This window comes from Prionailurus viverrinus, chromosome D4 (assembly GCF_022837055.1).
Source record: "Prionailurus viverrinus isolate Anna chromosome D4, UM_Priviv_1.0, whole genome shotgun sequence".
Lineage (NCBI taxonomy): Eukaryota > Metazoa > Chordata > Mammalia > Carnivora > Felidae > Prionailurus > Prionailurus viverrinus.
Window position 1 is genome coordinate 19,792,570 of NC_062573.1, and position 19,581 is coordinate 19,812,150.

A 19,581-nucleotide genomic window follows, 5' to 3' on the forward strand; every position below is an offset into this window, starting at 1 on the left:
CCACTCGGGAGCAGAAGCAATGGTATCAAAAGACAACATTCAAAACTGATTAATAAAAGGCATGATTCCAAAAAGTAAGATATGTCAAGTGCTCTGGGAGAAGCCCAGGTTTTTAATAAAGAAGCAGAGATCTGAAGAGAAGTATTTTTAAATGAGCACACACATCAACTGAAAATCTTGAAAACCATACGTCTTCGTCTGCAAAAAAACAGGGTTTTACTTCATTGACCATGGACAATTATCAGCTAAAGAACCACGTATTTCTCCTTTTCCTTTCATACTCCTCAGAAGAACAATAACCCTCAATTAATGACACAACAGTTTGGTTTGAAAAATGTGATGTTGTCATATACAGCACTGTGCCTTTACTGAATGACACTGCTACCAGCTACTCAACAGAATATAATTACATCTGGAATCTAAAACCACTTCAATATGCACAGAAATACTGGAGACATAAGAACTCGACACACACATACACACACACACACACACACACACAAATCTGACACACAATGAGAAAGCAAAGCAAGAAAAGAGCTGGTGTGAGTCGCTCGCAAATGTGTTCCTTATTTCTGTTGAAGCTGGTACCTTTCTATGTTTCCCCTTAGTTGAAAACAAGGTCCAATCAAGCCTCCTTACAATATATTAATTGGTTCTGAATCTCCTCCAAGGTTTCATTCCAACGTGGAGGCTTCCTCACCTATCTATCTCATCAACAGTCCACCTAAAATTCTCCCAACATCTTCCCTCATCCTCAAGATGGCTACCTTACCTAATGGTAAAGCAACATCTCCATGGTTGGCTTTTATAAATTCCTCAAGCATTTCAGGATTTTGTTCTTTACTTGGATCAATTACATACATTGTCTAGAACTAATCTGTGAAGAGCTCCAGTCAATGTGTGTGGATTGGGGTAGGACTGGGTCCTTCCTTCAAATCATCCTCACAAAATGTCTTCCTAGAAGACTACTAAATTCTTCCCAGTTAAAAAGGTGAAGATACCTGGACACAAGGTTTTCTCAACAGACAAAATATCTTAAAAATTTGTTTCCATAGTGACATTGTTAAGAAGACATCTGATATTTCTGAAGACTTACAGTACTTGAGAACACAGAAAAAAAGAGCAGAATGAAAGGGAAGGGGGAAAACAAAGGAACTAAAAGAAGGCCTTAGACACAAATGGAACAACCTGAAGAGAAATGTGGACTCTGGAGAAACTGGTGTCAGTCAGTCCTAGAGTTAGTTCCTCTGAGATCTTGCAGGATTTGTTGTTGTTGTTGTTGTTGCTGTTGTTTTCCCTTTTTGCAGAAATCAGCCCAAACCAGACAATAAAGTCTTGCAATGCACCAAACATGATGATAACCAAGCCCCAGAACTCCAAAATCTCAGCTGAGGGCCACCACCATCTTCACAATGAGGAAATAACATTTCCTGGTGACTTTCAGGAGACCTGGAGCAGCTGAAAGTTGTGGGAAGACCTCGGTGGAAAATGTCTAAGGTTTTGCCTTGCCTTTCCTGAAGGAGGTCAAAACCCTTCAGGTCCACTCCAAAGAAGAAAAAAAATTTCCAAAGTTTACTTTAAAATGGAAACAAACGCCTCAATAACTTGTGAAAGCACTCCTTTGGTGGGAGAAAAATCTGAGCAGCCCTTACAAGTCCCTCATTTCCTCGCATAATGAATAGATGGTGAGGAACCACCACAAGATTCCACCCTGGAAAAGAAGGAGTAGGCAGGCAAGCCTCCTCCTCCAGCCATCACCAACAGAGCTTCAAAATGGAGACATCCATAATTTTATAAACACTTCTCATCTCAGCTTTGTCTCCTGGAAACCCGCTCTCCTCCATTTTCTGGTGGAGTTACAACATGACACGGCTTACCTGACTCAGTTCCCAGCTCTCAACCAAACTAGTCGCTTCCTCCAAAAACCTGCAAGCCACCTCCAGAAACAAAACCAAAGCAAACCAAACAACCAACACAGACACTCAGACACAACCCCCGGGAGCCCTGGGAGAAAGCCCCAACTGGTTGGTCTTTTCCCATCCCAGACGCGTGCTTAAAAATAAAACTTTTTTTTTCCCCCTTTGGGTAGAGGAGGAATATAAAAGGAACTCCAGGCAGCCTCCCTCCCTCTCTGTAGGTTAGAAGCTACAATGAAAAGAAAATGAGGGTTCCTTCAGGAATGGTGAAAAGCCTGGAGAATGAACGTGAGAAGGAGCTTTGTGTTTTGGAGTCTGGACTGGAACCAAAGCAGACAGCTTGCAAATGGAGGACAGGGAGATAAAGAAAGGGAAAGAGAGGGGCTGCTCCAATGGGGGGCGGCTGCGGCTTCCCCTCGCGCCTGGAAGGAGGGCAGACCCCTGGGAACTGCACCAGGAGTGAGGCGACCCCCAGGCCCCTGCCTTCTTTTCTCCCTTCCTCAGAGAGCCAAGCGTGTGTAATGGCTTCTCCTCTCCAGAAACCGTTGTCCTCCTGCACCAGACGCTTCTGAACCCCCAGCCTGGAGACAGCTCCTCAGCTGCTCCTGAACCTGCGCCCCCCACCCGGCCCGTGCCCCCCGCGCCTCGCCTCTCTCCTCACCAGCAGCACCAGCAGCGGCAGCAGCCACCCCCCGACACATCCCGACCCCGCATCCCAACTTCGGGAGAGAGAGAGAGAGAGAGAGAGAGAGAGAGAGAGAGAGAGGAGAGCCAAATACCTGAGGAAGAGGGGGGTGCCAATCCGCACGGCTTTGCCATCGGGCTTGGGGACAGGCAGACAGAGAGGGGGAAAGGAAGGAGAGGGACAGAGAAAGAAAGAGGTCAACCCGCTCAGGTCGGGGCGGCTCAGAGCGCTCCCTCCTCTGCCCCTCGCTCACTCCCTCCGGCTCTCGGCTCTCGGCTCTGGTCCCCTGGACTCCCGCCCTCCGCCCCCCTCTCTGTCCCTACTCCTGTCCCCACACTCGGAGCATCCGTCCTAAGCCTCCAGCCCTCTTCTCACTCATCTTTCATTTTCTCTTCTCTCCATAGAACTACACGAAATTAATTAAGCCACAGCGCTCCGCTCCCCCCAGCAGAAGGAGCAGCCAGCAGGAAAAGCACAGCCACCTCCACTGCCACCACCACCACCACCTTCTCCTCCTCCTCTTCCTCCCTCGCTTCTCCTCCTCCTCTTCTTCCTCCTCCCCCTCCTGCTCTCCCTCCTCCCCCTCCTCCTCCTCCTCCTCCTCCTCTTCTCGTTCGCTTCTTCTCTTCCAACAGCCAGTCCATGCAGGGGACTTCCTCTCCTCCCCGCTCCACCAACCCTCCTTGGCCGAATGAATGAGCGCGTTTGTGCCTCCACCGCCCCGCGCTCTCCTCCCCGGAGCACTCGGACCACCCCGAGGTGGTTGTTAATTGCAGTAACTTACAGAAGAAGCGTCCCGGCGCCGGGAGGTGTTTCGGGTTCTCCAGCCCCACCGCCTCCTTATCCTCTTTCTCTTTCTCCTCTTCCTGCTCGGGTTATTGTTGTGGAAGTTGTTTGGGAGTCTCATGTGCTTCTGCCGGGTCTCAGCAATGGAGGATCGCCATCTTCCCTGCCTTCCTCGGCTCCTCAGACTCGCTGCAGCTGCAGATGACCTGAGATATCCGTCTCTCTCTCCCTCTCCCTCTCTCTCCCTCCCTCCCTCTCCCTCTCACTCTCTCTCTCTCTCTCTCTCTCTCCCCTCTCTCTTCTCTCTCCTCTCCTCCCTCTCCCTCGCGCGCTCTCTCTCTCCCTCCCTCTGTGTCTCTCTCTGAATAATGAGCAACCAGAGGGAGAGAGAAAGCAAGACAGAAAGAGAGAAGGAAGACAATCTTCTCCTGCCACACAAAACGCCGGAGCACCAGGGGGTGCGCGAAGCCTTTCTAATAACAACAACAACGTGCAGGAGACGGGAAGAAAAAAGAAAGCAAGAAAGAAATGAGGAAAAGAGCTGGTGGGGGGGGGGGGGGTAAGGAAAGAATTATCCAAGAGCTGGAGAAGAGCAGAAGGAGAAGCTGGAGGAGATGCTGAGGCTGCGGCTGCTGTCCCCCCTCCCCCCCGCCGAACCCCAGAAGGAGGCAAGGTGGTTGCAAAGTTAAGGCTGGGACATTGTCTTTGTCACTCAGAGCAACACAGAGCCAGGCCAGTGAGATGCAAGAGGAGGTGGCGGCGGCGGCGGCGGCGGCGGCGGCGGAGGAGGAGGAGGAGGTGGTGGTGGTGGTGGAGGAGGAGGAGGAGGAAGAGGAGGAGAAGGAGGCAAAGGAGGAGGAGAAGGGGAAGAGGGAGATGAGATGAATAAAGACCTGCGGAGAAGGCGGTGCGAGGAGCGCGGCGGCCGGGCTGAGGCGTGCGCGCTCGCGTCCCGGAGGCGCCCGGCCGCCCTGGCCGGCAGAGGAAGCCCCCAGTGAGGACCCTGCCCGGCCGCTCATAGCTCTCCCACCATCAGCCCAGCCCGAGGCGCCGAGCCCCGGCCCCAGAGAGTCCCTCACACGCATCCATCTAGAGGCCAATCTTTGCAAAGAACATACATGGGGAACTAGAGGTTGCAAGTCTAAACCCAGATCAACCACGTGGGGCTTTTTAATCCCTTTCCAGCTTGCGGTGTGAGTATCTCCAGTGAAAAGCTCAAATTGTCCATTACTGGCACGTATTTTGAAGTCTTCTCCCCCGAAATAAAGGCTCATTGTGCATTTTATTTCTTTTCTGATATGGAGAGGGGGGGATGGGGGAGGGAAAGAACCCATCATTCCGAGCTTCGGAACCACCACTTTATTTTCCTAACTTGTGAAATGTTTTGACGGCGCACCAAAAGGAAAAAAAAAAAAAAAAGCCTACTTAAATAACTTTACACCCTCCAGCCCCGCGTTGTTTGCACTTTCTGGCTGATCATCTAAAGGCTCGGAAAGTAACAATCAGCGCTTCTAATGATAAGGTGTCATGGTGTTGAAGACAAGAGAACCAAGATGAAGCTTTCACACCTTGAATTTTTATTTAGTGTAATTTTCCCCAAATCGTTCTGAACTATCTCTTTTGCAAAGGAATGGGTTCCCCCTCACCCTTCACCAGGTTGAATGTCTCCTAAGGCTTTAATTTGATTGGGGGGGGGGTGCCTACACTATAAAAAAAAAAATCAATACAGCAAGTCAGGAGCAATTGAAGTTCAAGGGCACAGGCTGGTTGTACCATTTCTATTTCTCGCATCCCCGAGTTGGACATCACCAGCATCGGGAGAGAGAAACACACAGCGCGCAGGGCAGAGACCTTAATTAAAGTTTCTTTTGTCCGCGTCTGAATTGGGGGATGTTGCTGGATTCCTTTGCATTGGGGAGCGCGCATCCGGTGGAGAAGGCGCGGTGTCGAAGATCCAGGGCAAGATTGTCCTCTTTAATACTACCTCCCTCCCCCCCCCCTTCCAAACAACAGTCCGGGAAGATATACCCATAAACCCATACAATAAAGGGGAGGAGGAGACGCGCGCGGAGTTGGTTCCCATCGGATAGCGGGCTTTCATAAACAGATCCGAATCCGCATTTTCCAAGATTTTCCCCAATCGTTTATTCCGGGGCAGAATCTCTCACCCAGAGGCACGATTTCACCCCCTTGCCGTCAACACTTCCTGCCCTTTTCTCCTCCCACTCACATTGAAAAGCTTGGGAGCCCTAAAAGGGTGTTGATGGCGCGGGTGATAAATAAATAAATAAATGACACTCTACGCGTGCGGTGGAGAAGAAAGGAGGGGGAGGGCGAGGAGAGGGACGAGAAAAAGTAGGGAGAGGAGAACAAGGAGGAGAAAGCACAGAGGCGAAAGGGAGACTGGAGTCAAAGAAAGAGAAGAGAAAGAAGAAAGGAGAGAGGAGGAAGGTAAGGCTGCTCAGAACTGAAATGCCCGTGGCTTTGTGCAGAACTGGGAGGACTCCCCCCTTCCAGGTGCCCGGAGGGACCTGGGGAAGTCCTTCTGCCCCGAGCTCCTCCCCCGGGACCCCAGGGGTGTCTGAGCGCCAGCAGCCGCTCCCCCACAAATTCCTCGTGGCGACGAGAGGAAGCGCGCCAGGTCTCCGCCGTCCCTTCAGTGCCCCAGCTGATAATTTACCTCTTTGTCTTTAATAAAAAGCTGACTTTCTCTGTCAAGCCCTGCACCGGAAAAATAACAATCGTATTTCAGGTTGAAAGCCCCTATTACTGCACGGTTGTGGAGGCTGTGATAAAACCTTCCTCGACGTGAAGGTACCTCCTGGGCTGGCTTGGGTCGGAAGTCCTAAGATGGGGGCCGCCCTTCCCCGGGGGCAGGGGCGCACGGAACCAGGCGGTGGGGAGGGAGGAGGAAGCGGCCGAGGTCAGAGGAAATCCAAGGCTCCTGGGGCACCGAAGGGCTGCCCGCAGTCGGGGAATGAGCCCTGGGGAGGAGCCTTTTGCGAGAATGTGAGCGCGCCCCAACACGCCTCAGACCTCATAAACCCACTTGGCAAAGACCCGGGAAGCGGCTGGCTGACCGACTGCGGTGAACTCGAGAAATTAACCTGCGCTACAATTAAACGGGCTGCCGCCCTTTCAGACTCACCTCCAGCGACCGAGACAGAGAGCTCCCGAACCGGCCGTGGGGGGACCTGGCTCCTCCCTCCCGTCCCAGGAGAAGAGGACAAAAAGGGGAGATGGACTTGGAGATGGCCCCGCCCTTCAAACGCTCCAATCCTTGGAAACTAAACCTCCTCTCCAAGCCTCCACGTCTAGAAGGGACAAAGGCAGCGAGGAGATCCAGAGACCGATGGGTGGCTTTCGGGCTTCTCCTGTGGGTACATTGGGGGAAAGGTACAAAGGCTAAGTTCCCATTCCAAATACAGGACAGCCTTTGGAAGACCATCTTCTGGTTTAGAAGCAAATTGACTTCCCAAAGCCGTGAGGCGACTGTTGCAAAACTCCTGCAAAGCCCTGCTGTTTGAATGTGGAAAGGCTAAATTTTCAATTAATGATGCCACACACAATTTCTTTCGACTTTTTTGGAGTCACAAGTGCCTTAACTATCTAACTGAAATATAACAGAAAGAAATTTAACATGGTTGGGGATTAGGCTTTTTGTTGTCATTGGGGGCAGCTTTCTTTCGAATGATAGTAAAACAGCTGGATTAAATAAAAGCTAGGTCAGTCAAGGAAAGCGCTGGGGCTGAAGGTTTTAGTGAAAACCTTGATAAAGTTGGCACTTAAGTAACTGTAATTATGCTTTGCCATTAGCAGACCATTAAGATAACAGGAGAAAGTTCGCACCTCTTGTTATGTCATTCCTTACGAATTTTCACAAAGATAATACAAGCCTAGTTGGTGGGGTACCTTCTCCACCAGGAAGGTTAATTTCTAAATTTTTTTCATTAAAATGCAAAAGCTTAGGTTTTGCACACAGCCAACAATATGAGGGACATGTTGACTGCGTGAAATTTGCCTTTTGTTGCTGTATCCCAAGCCATCGTGCCCCGGAGTCCTATGGGATTTCAAGACTTTATTAATGTTCACAAGGAAATATGAATATGTTGGAAGTCTGAATTTTCTTCTCCCTTATCATGGGTGACTGGCATACAGGCTCCTCATAAAGGGAAATTATGGCTCATCGAAAGAGTGACTTTATGAGCATTAACAGAATAATAAATCTTGCAATTTTAGTTCAAGAAACAGTGGAGTCCTGCAATCAAAGTGACCCATGCAAATATAATCCACTTCCATGCCTACCTCTAGCAGGATAGGGGAGCCTATAAATCATTTTGGGTTTTAAAGGTTTAGGGTAGGAAGGCACCCAAATCTCTCAGAGAAAAGTGTTTAGGGGGGGCGGGGGGTGGGGAGGGCGTTCTGTCACCTGTAGGAAGGAATCATGGAAAGAAGGAAGAGTTGGTCCAGAGGCTACATTAAAATAGAATTTCAACTGAAACAAGAGTTATTCACTCTTGTCTGTCATTGTTTCAGTATTTACATTCTATCATAAAAGAAAGGAAAAGTTCTCCCTACTGAAAACTACACACACACAAAAATTCCAGTTTATAACCCCACTTTCTAAATTCCAGCTGGAAAACTGTTCATGCCGATGATTTTCGCAAAACAAAGGGCAAATGAATATGGCTTTTTCAGAAGTCCTAATTATTCCATCTTTAAACATTTCGCCATATTGTGACACACCTCTTGAACTTATTTTCTATGTAAACTATGTAAAACTCCTTTTCCACATAGCACAGTATATAGTCTTTCACTTACTATTTGAGTTTATGATTTCAAAGGGTTATTCTGAATCCTTGAGGTCATTTACGTTTGTTGGAAATTGCTCAGTCTTTAAAGTTTTTTTGAAAAGTTCAAATTCAGTAATTATGGACCCTCCAAACATCTAGAAAGTTAAGTCCCTAGCACTTTCTTTCTGATCTCTTACAGAAAAATCAATATATTCTCATAAAACCATATTCAGATATATGTAACTAGTTAACTAGTGCCCATGCCTAAGGAGAAGTGACTATAAGAACACAGAGTAGGTGAGTCATGATTCTGAACAGCTCTCAAAGGGAGAGAAATGGCAATAACATATTAAACTTAATCCATATGAATCTGTCTATGTATACCTTTGGATACCAAAGAGGATGTTTCAATAGCAATGTTCTAAAATTCCCTCCAAAAAAGTCTCTCTCCCATAGGTACAAGTTACATTTACAGTTCTATCAAACTAGTTACTGTAATATGAAACATTCATGTGTAATATCATTCAGTTTACCAGCTACAATATGCTATACACAGAGCTGAATGTTAGGGATGTAAAGACGATCAAGAGAAGATAGGTTAGAATTGCAATGCATGATCTACTTGTTGAACCACTGGCTTTAAAATTACACTACTTGGTTATCGAACTCTAGTTAGTTTTGGTTTTTTATTTTACTTTCTCAAAAACAATACAGGAATTTAGCCAATTTGGAGAGACTATGATTAACTTGAGCATTTCTGTTCCTACTATGGAGTTATTGAGAAGTAATATTTTGTTAAAATAAAATTTGGGCATTCATTTGAAAGTCAATGCCCTGGGGCACCTGGGTGGCTCAGTTGATTAAGCATCTGACTCTTGATTTTGGCTCAGCTTTGTGAGATCTCACAGTTTGTGAGATCTAACCCCGTGTCAGGCTCTGATCAGAGCAGAGCCTGCTTGGGACTCTCTCTCTCTCTCTCTCTCTGCCCCTTACCTGCTTGCGCTCTCTCCCTCTCTCTCTCTCTCTCAAAATAAATAAATAAACTTTTAAAAAGAGAGAGGAAAAAAATTTTTAGAAATACAGCCAATGTTGGGGCATCTGGGTGACTCAGTTGGTTAAGTGTCCAACTCTTGATTTCAGCTCAGGTCATGATGTCCACAGGCACAGGATCGAGCCCCAGAACAGGCTCTGTGCTGAGCATGGAGCCTGCTTAAAATTCTCTCTCTCTCTCTCTCTCTCTCTCTCTCTCTCTCTCTCCCTCAAAATAAATAAACATTAAAAAAAAAAGAAAGCCAATGTCCTGCCTAACTCATAATTTTACATAAATTTCTTAATAGAGAAGATTTTTTTTTATTGTTTATTGAGAGAGAGAGAGAGAGAGAGCGCACTTGAGTAGGGGAGAGGGAAAGAAAGAATCCCAAGCAGGCTTGGCACGGTCATTGCAGAGACTGACAGGGCTGGAGCTCAGGAACCACGAGATCATGACCTGAGCAGAGATCATGACCAGACGCTGAAATGACTGAGCCACCCAGGGGCCCAAATAGAGAAGATCGTTTTAGGAAAGAGCAACCTTAGCTCAACTATGATTATATTAACCAAAATTAAGAAGAAAGATTCAACTGAAAGATTGCCCACTTGTTGAGGCATCCCTTTCTAGCAGAAAGACCAGTATTTCCAGATTCCTGCTACTTGCACTGAAACTAAAGCTCAGAGAGGGGACATGACTTGGTCGGACCACAGAGTTGGTCAGAGGCAATCAGCTCTAGGAGCTATGCCTCTATGGCATTTCCCTAAAGTTGTCATTCTCATATCACTTTCAAGACTTTTTTTGACTTGTTGCCATGTTATTTACTTAGTATATATTATTTTTAAATCAACTTTAAAAATAATTTTGCGTTCTCACACGCAATAATACCCACGATACCACAGGTCTAATAGGCTATTTTTTACATACATTTTTAGTACATTTCAAAGTAAATATATTATTAAAATTAAAGTAACAAAAAAATTTTTGGATTAAAACAGTCTGATGGTATACATGCCAAACTGTTAATGGCAAAGGGTGAGAGAAATGGAAAAGAAAATGTTGTTTGAGCTATTTTTGTGTGTACAAACATGAATCACTTTTATAATTTAAAAAGTGAAAAATAAAAGATCGTGTGGTCTAGTGGTGGCCAGTATACCCCCAAGTTAAGCCCTCCTATTTTATATTACTGGTAGGTAGGAATTAAAAATTAGTAAAAGTCGTTTTAGCACAATTAACAATATATATTTAAAGTCCTAAAATGATCACATTTTTTGTCCTCTATATTCCTCCTTTTAGAATCCACCCTAGGGAATCATTCAGAAATGTAGAAAAAACGTATACCAAAAAAAAAAAAAAAAAAAAAAAGTACAGGTAAAGTAAGTAACTGAAATAATTTGTCATTAAGAAAAGAGGAATGGTAAAGTAAATAAGAATATATCCCCACTATGATATGTTAGGCAGCTTAAAATTGTTAGGAAGATTTTGTAATTAAATAGAAAAATGATCTCCTGCTAGGTGAAAGGCCTAGATACAAAATTATGATCACTGATTATTTTTTGGTAAAACACACACTCATGCAAATCACCTTGAAAGGAAATATACCAATGTGCCAATATTAAAATGACTTCTCATAAAAAATTTAGAAAATGTAGACCTTATATATAAGCTATATGTTGTACAATTATATATAAACCACATATACATATGTGTATATACATATATACACACATATATACTGCTATGGAGTTGACTGGTTTGCTTGAATTGAATTGTCAATTAGCTGTTTAAGTATTTAAAAAAAATTTTTAAGGATATTCTTTTTTTTAATGTTTTTATTTACTCTTGCAAGCAGGGGGAGGGCAGAGAGAGAGGACAAAGGATCCAAAGCTGGCTCTGTGATTACAGCAGAGAGCCTGATGCAGGGCTCGAACACACGAACCCTGAGATTTTGACCTGAGCTGAAGTTGGCCACTTAAAACAATTGAGCCACGCAGGCGCTTCAGTATTTAAAAACATTTTTTTTTAATTTATTTATTTTTGAGAGAAAGAGAGTGCAAGCAGGGAAGGGGGAGAGAGAGAGAAACAGACAGACAGAATCCCAAGCGGGCTCCACACTGTCAGCACAGAGCCCAATGTAGGGGCTCCCGTGGGATCATGACCTGTGTGAGATCATGACCTGAGCCCAGATCAAGAGTCAGACGCTTAACTGACGGAGCCGCCCAGGTGCCCCTAAAAACATTTCAAAGTTGAATGATAGAACCTCCTTTTATGCGTCTGTTAATAAAAGAGTGATACAGTAACTGTTTTTTCATAAAAGTAATACAATTTGCTTTCACAGGGACAATTAGAAGATCTGAGTGGGTATTTTGAGTAAATTTTACATACAAAAGGAAATTTAGGACCAGAGAGATTGAATAATTTAACCTAAGGTCTTCCAAAGCTAATGGTGTAAAGAAAACTGAAATTTAGGTCTCCTAACTTCTACTCTTGTATTTTGAAATCTGGAATTCCACTAAATCTCAAAATATTACCAAACATTATCAAATAAAGTCACTAGTGGCTAATATGAATAAAGTTCAACTTCATCAGTTATGAAAATGAAAGCAGTGATATTCTTTTATACCTACAAGTTGGCAGATACATATACTGTGTGTGTGTGTGTGTGTGTGTGTGTGTGTGTATTTACATTTACTAATTGTGAACAGTATATAGAATTCCCAGTTGTTGAGGATATGGAAAAATAGATCCTCTAGTTCTCGGTGGGACTATGACAAGTTTCAATCTTTCTGGATATATTAAAAGTCTTTAACCCAGAAATTTAACTTTTAGAAATTGACCTAATCATTCATGACTATCATCAAAAATTTATATACAAGGAGGCTTATTGTGGCATTAATACTCAAAAAGTGATTGTTTAAAGAAAATATGTTCACTTATGTAACAGAAAACATATATATAGCTATCAAATTCTATAAGAAATATTAATATAATTAATATTAATAACATTGAAATATTTACATGATCTTTGATAAGGGAAAACCAGATTTCAAAACAATAGATGTAGCATTATTCCACATTTGTACGTGTGTGTGTGTGTGTGTGTGTGTGTAGTGAGGCATTGAAAAATAATTAGGAAAGTACAATGAAAGTGTTAATAGTTTTTTCCAAGTGATGTAATTTTTCAAGGTGATATAATAATGGGTATATTTTTTTTTTCACTGTGGCTTCTCAGATTTTTAAACATTTCTACAATCAATGTATCTTTTTTGTCATTAGAAAAAAACTGAGGGGCACCTGGGTGACTCAGTCAGTTAGTTAAGTCTCCAACTTTTGCTCAGGTCATGATCTCATGGTTTGTGAGTTCTAGCCCCTCATGGGACTTTCTGCTGTCAGCATAGAGCCTGCTTCGGATCCTCTGTCTCCCTCTCTCTGCCCCTTTCCCATTCACACTCTCTATGTCTCAAAAATAAAGAAAAACATTTAAAAAATGCTATTTAAAAAAAAGAAAAAAAAAATTGAGAACTTGCAAGTGAATTTTGCCAGCACAGAATTTCTTACATCGTAATGATTGACCAAACCAAATGTTTGTCTAATGTCTAAAAGACATTTTAATCGTAAGTTTTTATTAATCATTATTTTAAAACATACACACTTAAATCCTTGCATATATTAATTTGATTTCCTAAACAGCTTTTAATTAAGAGTTCAATACATCTAGTACAGATTTTAGGTATAACTGCCAGCACCAAATTGACTTCACTTTTCATCCACTAACCACTAACCCTTGACTGACCCCTTGTAGATTTCATATTAGTTGCCCTTTCGCCATAAGGTGAAATCTACACACACTCTCTCTTATTTACTAAAGTGGAGGTTTGATTTCTCAGCAAGTTGCTAAGAACAATGTTTCACAAAAGCTATGTCTTTTTTAAGTGTCTAAAATGCAGAACAACTTTACTTTTTAGTATCCTTCTAATGTTTATCCTGAAAATCTGCTCATTCCAAGGAGCATGCTTTATCTGAGTATTTATTGATTTAACATTCAGAATAAAAAAACCAAATCCAGCAATGCACATAGACTCACTGGTTTCCAGCTCCTGCTCTTAATAGTGATGATCTTGGACTCCAGACATTAGTTTCTACATCTGTAAAAGAAGAACAATTAAATATGTATAAGATTGCTATGAAGATTTTTTTAAATGTATATAAAGAACATGGGAGTTGTTAAGTATAAGCTAATATGCTCCAATTCCTCAGAGCTTCACTGTTACATGGCAAAAATGAAGGAAAACCTCTAAATTTGGAGTCAAAAGACAGGTCTCTAGTCTAGAAATTCAATATCAAAATATGCAGCCCGGACGAAAACCAATCCATTACTATTTAAACAAATTTAAAAATCAACAATAATTGGGGCACCTGGGTGGCTCAATCGGTTAAGCGTCCGACATCAGCTCAGGTCATGATCTCACAGTCTGTGAGTTCAAGCCCTGTGTCGGGCTCTGTGCTGACTGCTCAGAGCCTGGAGCCTGCTTTGGATTCTGTGTCTCCCTCTCTCTCGGACTCTCCGCCGTTCGTGCTCTGTCTCTCTCTGTCTCAGAAATAAATAAACATTAAAAAAATTTTTTTAATAAAAAAAATCAATAATTAAAAACAAAAAACCCAAGTAGATTAATTGTACCTAAGTTCTCCTATTACTATTGCTGCTTGTTAGTTCACTTTATTTGCTAGAACTCAGCTACCAGACATGTGGCAGTAATGCCAAAGGATTTTTAAAAATGGAAGAGAAAATCTTAAAATCAAGAAAATTTTCTTTATTGATATTTCAATCCAAGAAACAATTGTATATGTTCAGAAAAATTCATACAGTATGGGAACTGTTATAGTAAATATAAATAAATAAACTGCAGCAAAGGGGGAACTTTATTTCCCTTCTTTTTTTTTTTTTTTTTTTTTGTACATTGTATAGAGACTACAACTGTTCACTGGTCTACCTTCTGGATCAGCAATGTTCTGCTGGAGCACTGTATGAAAACCATTGATCTAGTCCAGATGAGAAAATAGTCTCACAAAAAAATGCCCAGGATTATATACCAAAGTTATTGAAGATCCACACCTACTCAATTCCTCTTCATGGTACTTTCTACTACATCCGATTTGCCTATGCTAGCAAAAGAGATTTCCTGGAATTGGTATTGAACTTAAAAGTCAGTTTTCTTCTTTTCTCTGTCCCTTCTTCTCTGCCTCTCTCTCTCTCTCCTTCCTTTCCTTCATAAGCTTTCCCAGAAAGGAGATTTTATACTTTTATACAACCAGCAGTAATTAACAGCTTAGTCAACCAATAAATAATTTTTATACTTTCTCTAAATTATTTTGATGACTTTCAGTCCATTTCATCTTCTTTGTAATCTCAGAGGATTAGCAGAGAAGTTAATTATGTTATCCATATATCAACATCTTCTGTTCCTTGAGAATGTTTAGGGTTTTTCTTCATTTTTCCTTCTCATCTTTCAATCTAAAAGGGTTTTTATAGGCTTAGAATCAGAAAGAAAAAAAATAGATAAGGAGGCATAAGACTTTTCACCTGGAAAATTATAATTTTGCTTTTTTTTTTTTGCATAGAGATATAAATGGAGAATCAGCACTGTTCTGCATATCAGGGATCATATGAAAGAAAAGTTGATTCTTCTGATCCTTTTTCATTCCCTTTGTATCATGCAGCATTCATAAAGGACTTATTCCTATTGCTGAAAAAGGATATTGGCCAGTGTGCTCATCTGACTTATGGCAGAGGACTGAATTTGAATAGTAGAGACTTTTTAAAGGTCATAAACATGAAATTATAGTATCGATTTGGTAACTGAATTAGCTCTGTGGGTACTAGAACTGAATGGTAAAGCATATGACATGGAACAAGAAAAGCAACAGTGATTGTTATTAGTGTTTCATCTGCCTAGAACCTGTAGCCAGGCCCTAGAAGATGCTCCTGTCCCATTCACTGAGGAGATTGCAAAATCCAAGACATGTCCAGCTGTCACCTCAGCAACTCAGGAACCTAAACCCTCATCAGGCAAAGGGATATGGTGTTTAAACATATATGTATATTGTGTGTGTGTGTGTGTGTGTGTGTGTGTGTAATTTATTTATTTATTTAAGTAATCTCTACCCTCAGCATGGGACTCGAACTCATGACCCTGAGATCTAGAGTCATGCCAGCTAGGTGCTCCAGGGCTTTGGTACTTATAAGAGAAGATGCACAGAGAAGGTACTTGTCTGGAGGCTGGGAAAAGCCTTAACACACTGGATTAGTAATGGGAATGTCTGACATCTGTAAATGATCCTCACAAAGCATTTATTACATACATCTTAAAAATCTATTCCTCACAACAATTTATGACAGGAAGTTTATTTCTTTTGTTTTTATATTTGGAGAAGCCAAGGTTCAAAGTAATTCAGTGACTCACTGAAAATCATTCAATGAGTCCTGGGACTTGAACTCAGGAATTCTGATTCCAGATAGCAACATCATTCCTCATAGTAAAGTATTAAACTCCCAATATAACATAGTTATACGTTTTTTGTTTTTTTGCATAATGTATACCTATATATTTCTTGATATATCTATATTTATATTTCCTGATTATAAAAGTGGTATGTGTTGTAGCAAGCTTAGCAAATACAGTAAAGTTAAAGGAAAGAAAAAATAAGATAATATCTAGTCTGAAAATACAGAAAGAACTGCTATTAACTCTTCCCTCTGTATTTTTCCCTTTGTGATTCAATAATTTATATCCTTTGCTTATTTTTTATTGTTATGATTGTGTGTCTATGTCTTTACAATGACTTGTGATGTCACTTTATACATTGAGGATATTAACCCCTTTTAATATGGAATAAAATATTTTTCTTAGTTTTTTTATTTTAACTTTGATAATATTGCTTTTTAATATATTGAAGTTAAAATATTTTGTGTTCAAATTTATCACTCATTTTTTTTAGGCTTTCTATCATTGGTATAATATTAGAAAAGCCTTCAAAACTCCTAATAGGACAACTATTTACCTACATGGGTGTTTTTTTCCCACAAATTTCAAGATTTTCATTTTCACATTTAGTTGCACAATCTATGTAGTATTTATTTTAGTAGATGATGAGGTAGGAATCAAACAACTGTTTCCCAAATTATTAACTAATTGCCACAGCATTGCTAAACACTTTTTCTTTGCCCACGTAATTGAAAGGTTACATTCGTAATTGAAAGGTTACATTCATCACACACTATAGTTTTGTATGTAACTTTCTGTACTCCCCATTTATTTCCATTTATCTGTCTACTTTAGCAAACATGGGTCAGTTTTATTCTTGGTTCTTATTTATTCTTTTATTATCAGGTTTATCCCTTTAAACTGGAAAAGATCTCAATACTGTTTAAGTTTTACTAACTATTTGAGAAGAATTTCTCTCTATCACCCTATATAGAAGTAGTAATTTATATATATGTATAAATTTATATAACATGTAATAATTTATATATGTATAAATTTATATAACATGTAATAATTTATATATGTATAAATTTATATAACATGTAATAATTTATATATGTATACATTTATACATATACAGAGGCATTAATGTAATATGTATATTGTATTTATACACAAATGTGTATACATTTATATGTAATTTATACATATATAAGTAGTAATTTACACACATATATGTAATATTAACTTAGTCCAAATTCCTCACATAGGTTATTGTTTTCAACCTTTGACCCCGAATGATGGTTTTATCATTTTACAAAATTATAGACACATTATTGGGTTACCAATCGTCACAACTTTACATCAGCTTTTTCTTAATATAGTTAGATTAAGGATTCTAACATCTTATATGATGGTTCACTGTTCAACTTTCTTTCATCTCACTAAGTAGTTAAGGTGTTAGATCAGTGACTTCAAAATTCATGAAGGAATGAGAAATGAGAAAATCAGTGCAGTGAAAGAAACTAAAAGAAGAAAAGATAAACAAACAAGACGATTTCATAATAGGAAACACAAACAACATCAGAAATAAAAATAAGAAGTCAAATAAAATCATTTAATGTATTTATGTTAATTTTCAGAATAAATGTTAATGGATGAAGTGTCTCTATTGAGGTATACTCTCATACCTTTAAACCAAATAAATGACCATAAATTTTATTCAAGGTGATTAAATGGGTTGTACAATTCTTCTATATCCTGTTTTTTATCTGAAGATCACAGAATCTGTCAGTTTCTAAAAGGAGGTGTGTTGAACAACATGATGGTCTAAGAAACAGAAAGTGCAAACAGCTATTTAAATAAGTTGCCGATAAAAGTAAATGACTAGGAATTTTTGGAAATAAAAAGGAGTATCCAACTAGAAATCAGGTAAGTACTATCAAAAAGGAAAAAAGGAATGAGGAGAAAATACAGTAATATCAGATGAAATAAAATTCAAGATTAAAAACACTAAAATGAAAAAGAAAACACTTTAATTGGTAAAAGGAATAATTCACCATTTTGTACCTGTTGATATAGCTTCTAAATATGTGAGGTACAATGTGTTATATTTACATGGAGAAGTTTCCAAACTATAATGATAATTGTAGATTTTTGACATGCCTCACAAAAAAATGACATATTAAGTGGCCCTCAAATACAAAAGGATGTAGAGGAATTGAATAACACATTCATTATATTTGATTACAGATATATGTATAGAACTGTGTGCCTGATATTCTTTTTCAATACCCACAGAACATTCACTAAGATTGACCAGTCATTCAGCCACAAGAATAAAAGCTCTATAATCTCTTTTTTTTGTGTGTGTGTGTGTTGGATACTTGAAAACTTTAAATTTTCTTTTTTTTCAGTGTTTATTTATTTATTTTCAATATATGAAATTTATTGCCAAATTGGTTTCCATACAACACCCCGTGCTCATGCCAAAAGGTGCCCTCCTCAATACCCATCACCCACCCTCCTCTCCCTCCCACCCCCATCAACCCTCAGTTTGTTCTCAGTTTTTAAGAGTCTCTTATGAAAAGCTCTATAATCTCAATAAGTACTGAAAGCAGAATACAAATTGGAGTGCAAGAAAACTATAAATTAACTGCCAAAGAACAGAAACACACACACACACACACACACACACACACTATACTGAAAAACTTTAAAATACCGTTCATAATAATCTTTGGTTAAAAATAAAATCAAGCTGAAATCACAGACTATTAAATATAAACAACACTGAGAACACTACATATGAAAACTTACGTGATGTGACCCAATTTTAATCAAATAAAAATTAATATCCTCAAATATATTAATTATAAGCAGAACATATTTAAAATACACAAATACTTTGAATCGAAGGATATAAAAATCTTCCCCCAATTGTTTTTAAGTAGAATCTGTTGAGTGTTAAAATCAGAAGTCTATGAAAATTAAGAAATAAACTTTATCAATTATGCTATCAACAGAAAAATCAGATAAATCTAATAAAAAACACAAATATATAATATTAAGATAAGGAAAGAAACATAACTACAGAGGAGATTAAAAAGTTATGAGAGTATTATATCAATAAAATTGAATTTCTTAGGTGAAAAGGATATTTTTCCAAAAATCTATATAATAATGAAAATTGACTCAAGAGAAAGAAAGAGGAAAAGAAAAATAAACCAATTACCACAGAAAAAACAGAAAGCATAGTTAAATCCCCTACTCCCACAGCAGAGGCACTAGGTAAACCATTACACCTTATAGAAATGATAATTCCTGTTTGTAAAATATGTGTATGTATGTATGTATGCATGTATGTATGTATCTTTAAATTTTTTATTATAAAGTAATTTATCTTTAAATTTTTTATTATAAAGTAATAGGTATATCATGGAAAAATTTAAAGAATACAGAAAGTTTTAGACATCACAGTTTAAGTCCTGTGCTATTTAAAGATTTTATACTCACTCTTTGTGTCTAGTGTTACTGTATAATCCCACAATCCAACAAAAGCAAACCAAATACAGAAACAAAACTTTATATCAATATTACTTATAAATATAAATGCAAAACTTCTGTACAACATATCTCACGTGAAAATTCAACAGTGTATCAAAGAAATAACTCACCATGACTAAATAAGGTTATCCCAGAAAAGCAAGGATGCTCAAAACCAGGAAATCTATTGAGGTAGCTCATTACATTAACTGAACACAGTAGAATTACCATGTGATCATCTTGATAGATGCCAAAGCAAGTTGTTAATAAAATTTAATATCCATTTCTGATTACAAACAAAACAAAATAAAACAATTGAATTTTCAGTAATTCATACTAGAAG

General features: G+C 39.7%; 1 protein-coding gene across 15 annotated transcripts in view; it reads right to left on the reverse strand.

The window, feature by feature from the left end:
• The window catches only part of ZNF462 (zinc finger protein 462), a 145,015-nt gene extending 131,946 nt beyond the window's left edge, over positions 1–13,069 (reverse strand). For 13 of the 15 annotated variants that reach the window (XR_007146152.1, XR_007146153.1, XR_007146154.1 and 10 more), the window contains exon 1: positions 3,389–3,638. The gene's annotated coding sequence lies outside the window, so the exon portion shown is untranslated. Of the gene's footprint in view, positions 1–1,191; positions 1,825–1,880; positions 2,525–3,388; positions 3,639–13,057 lie in introns of those variants that run through there. The other 2 variants (XM_047829384.1, XM_047829383.1) reach the window with 2 other exon arrangements.
• Positions 13,070–19,581: the final 6,512 nt, after the last annotated feature.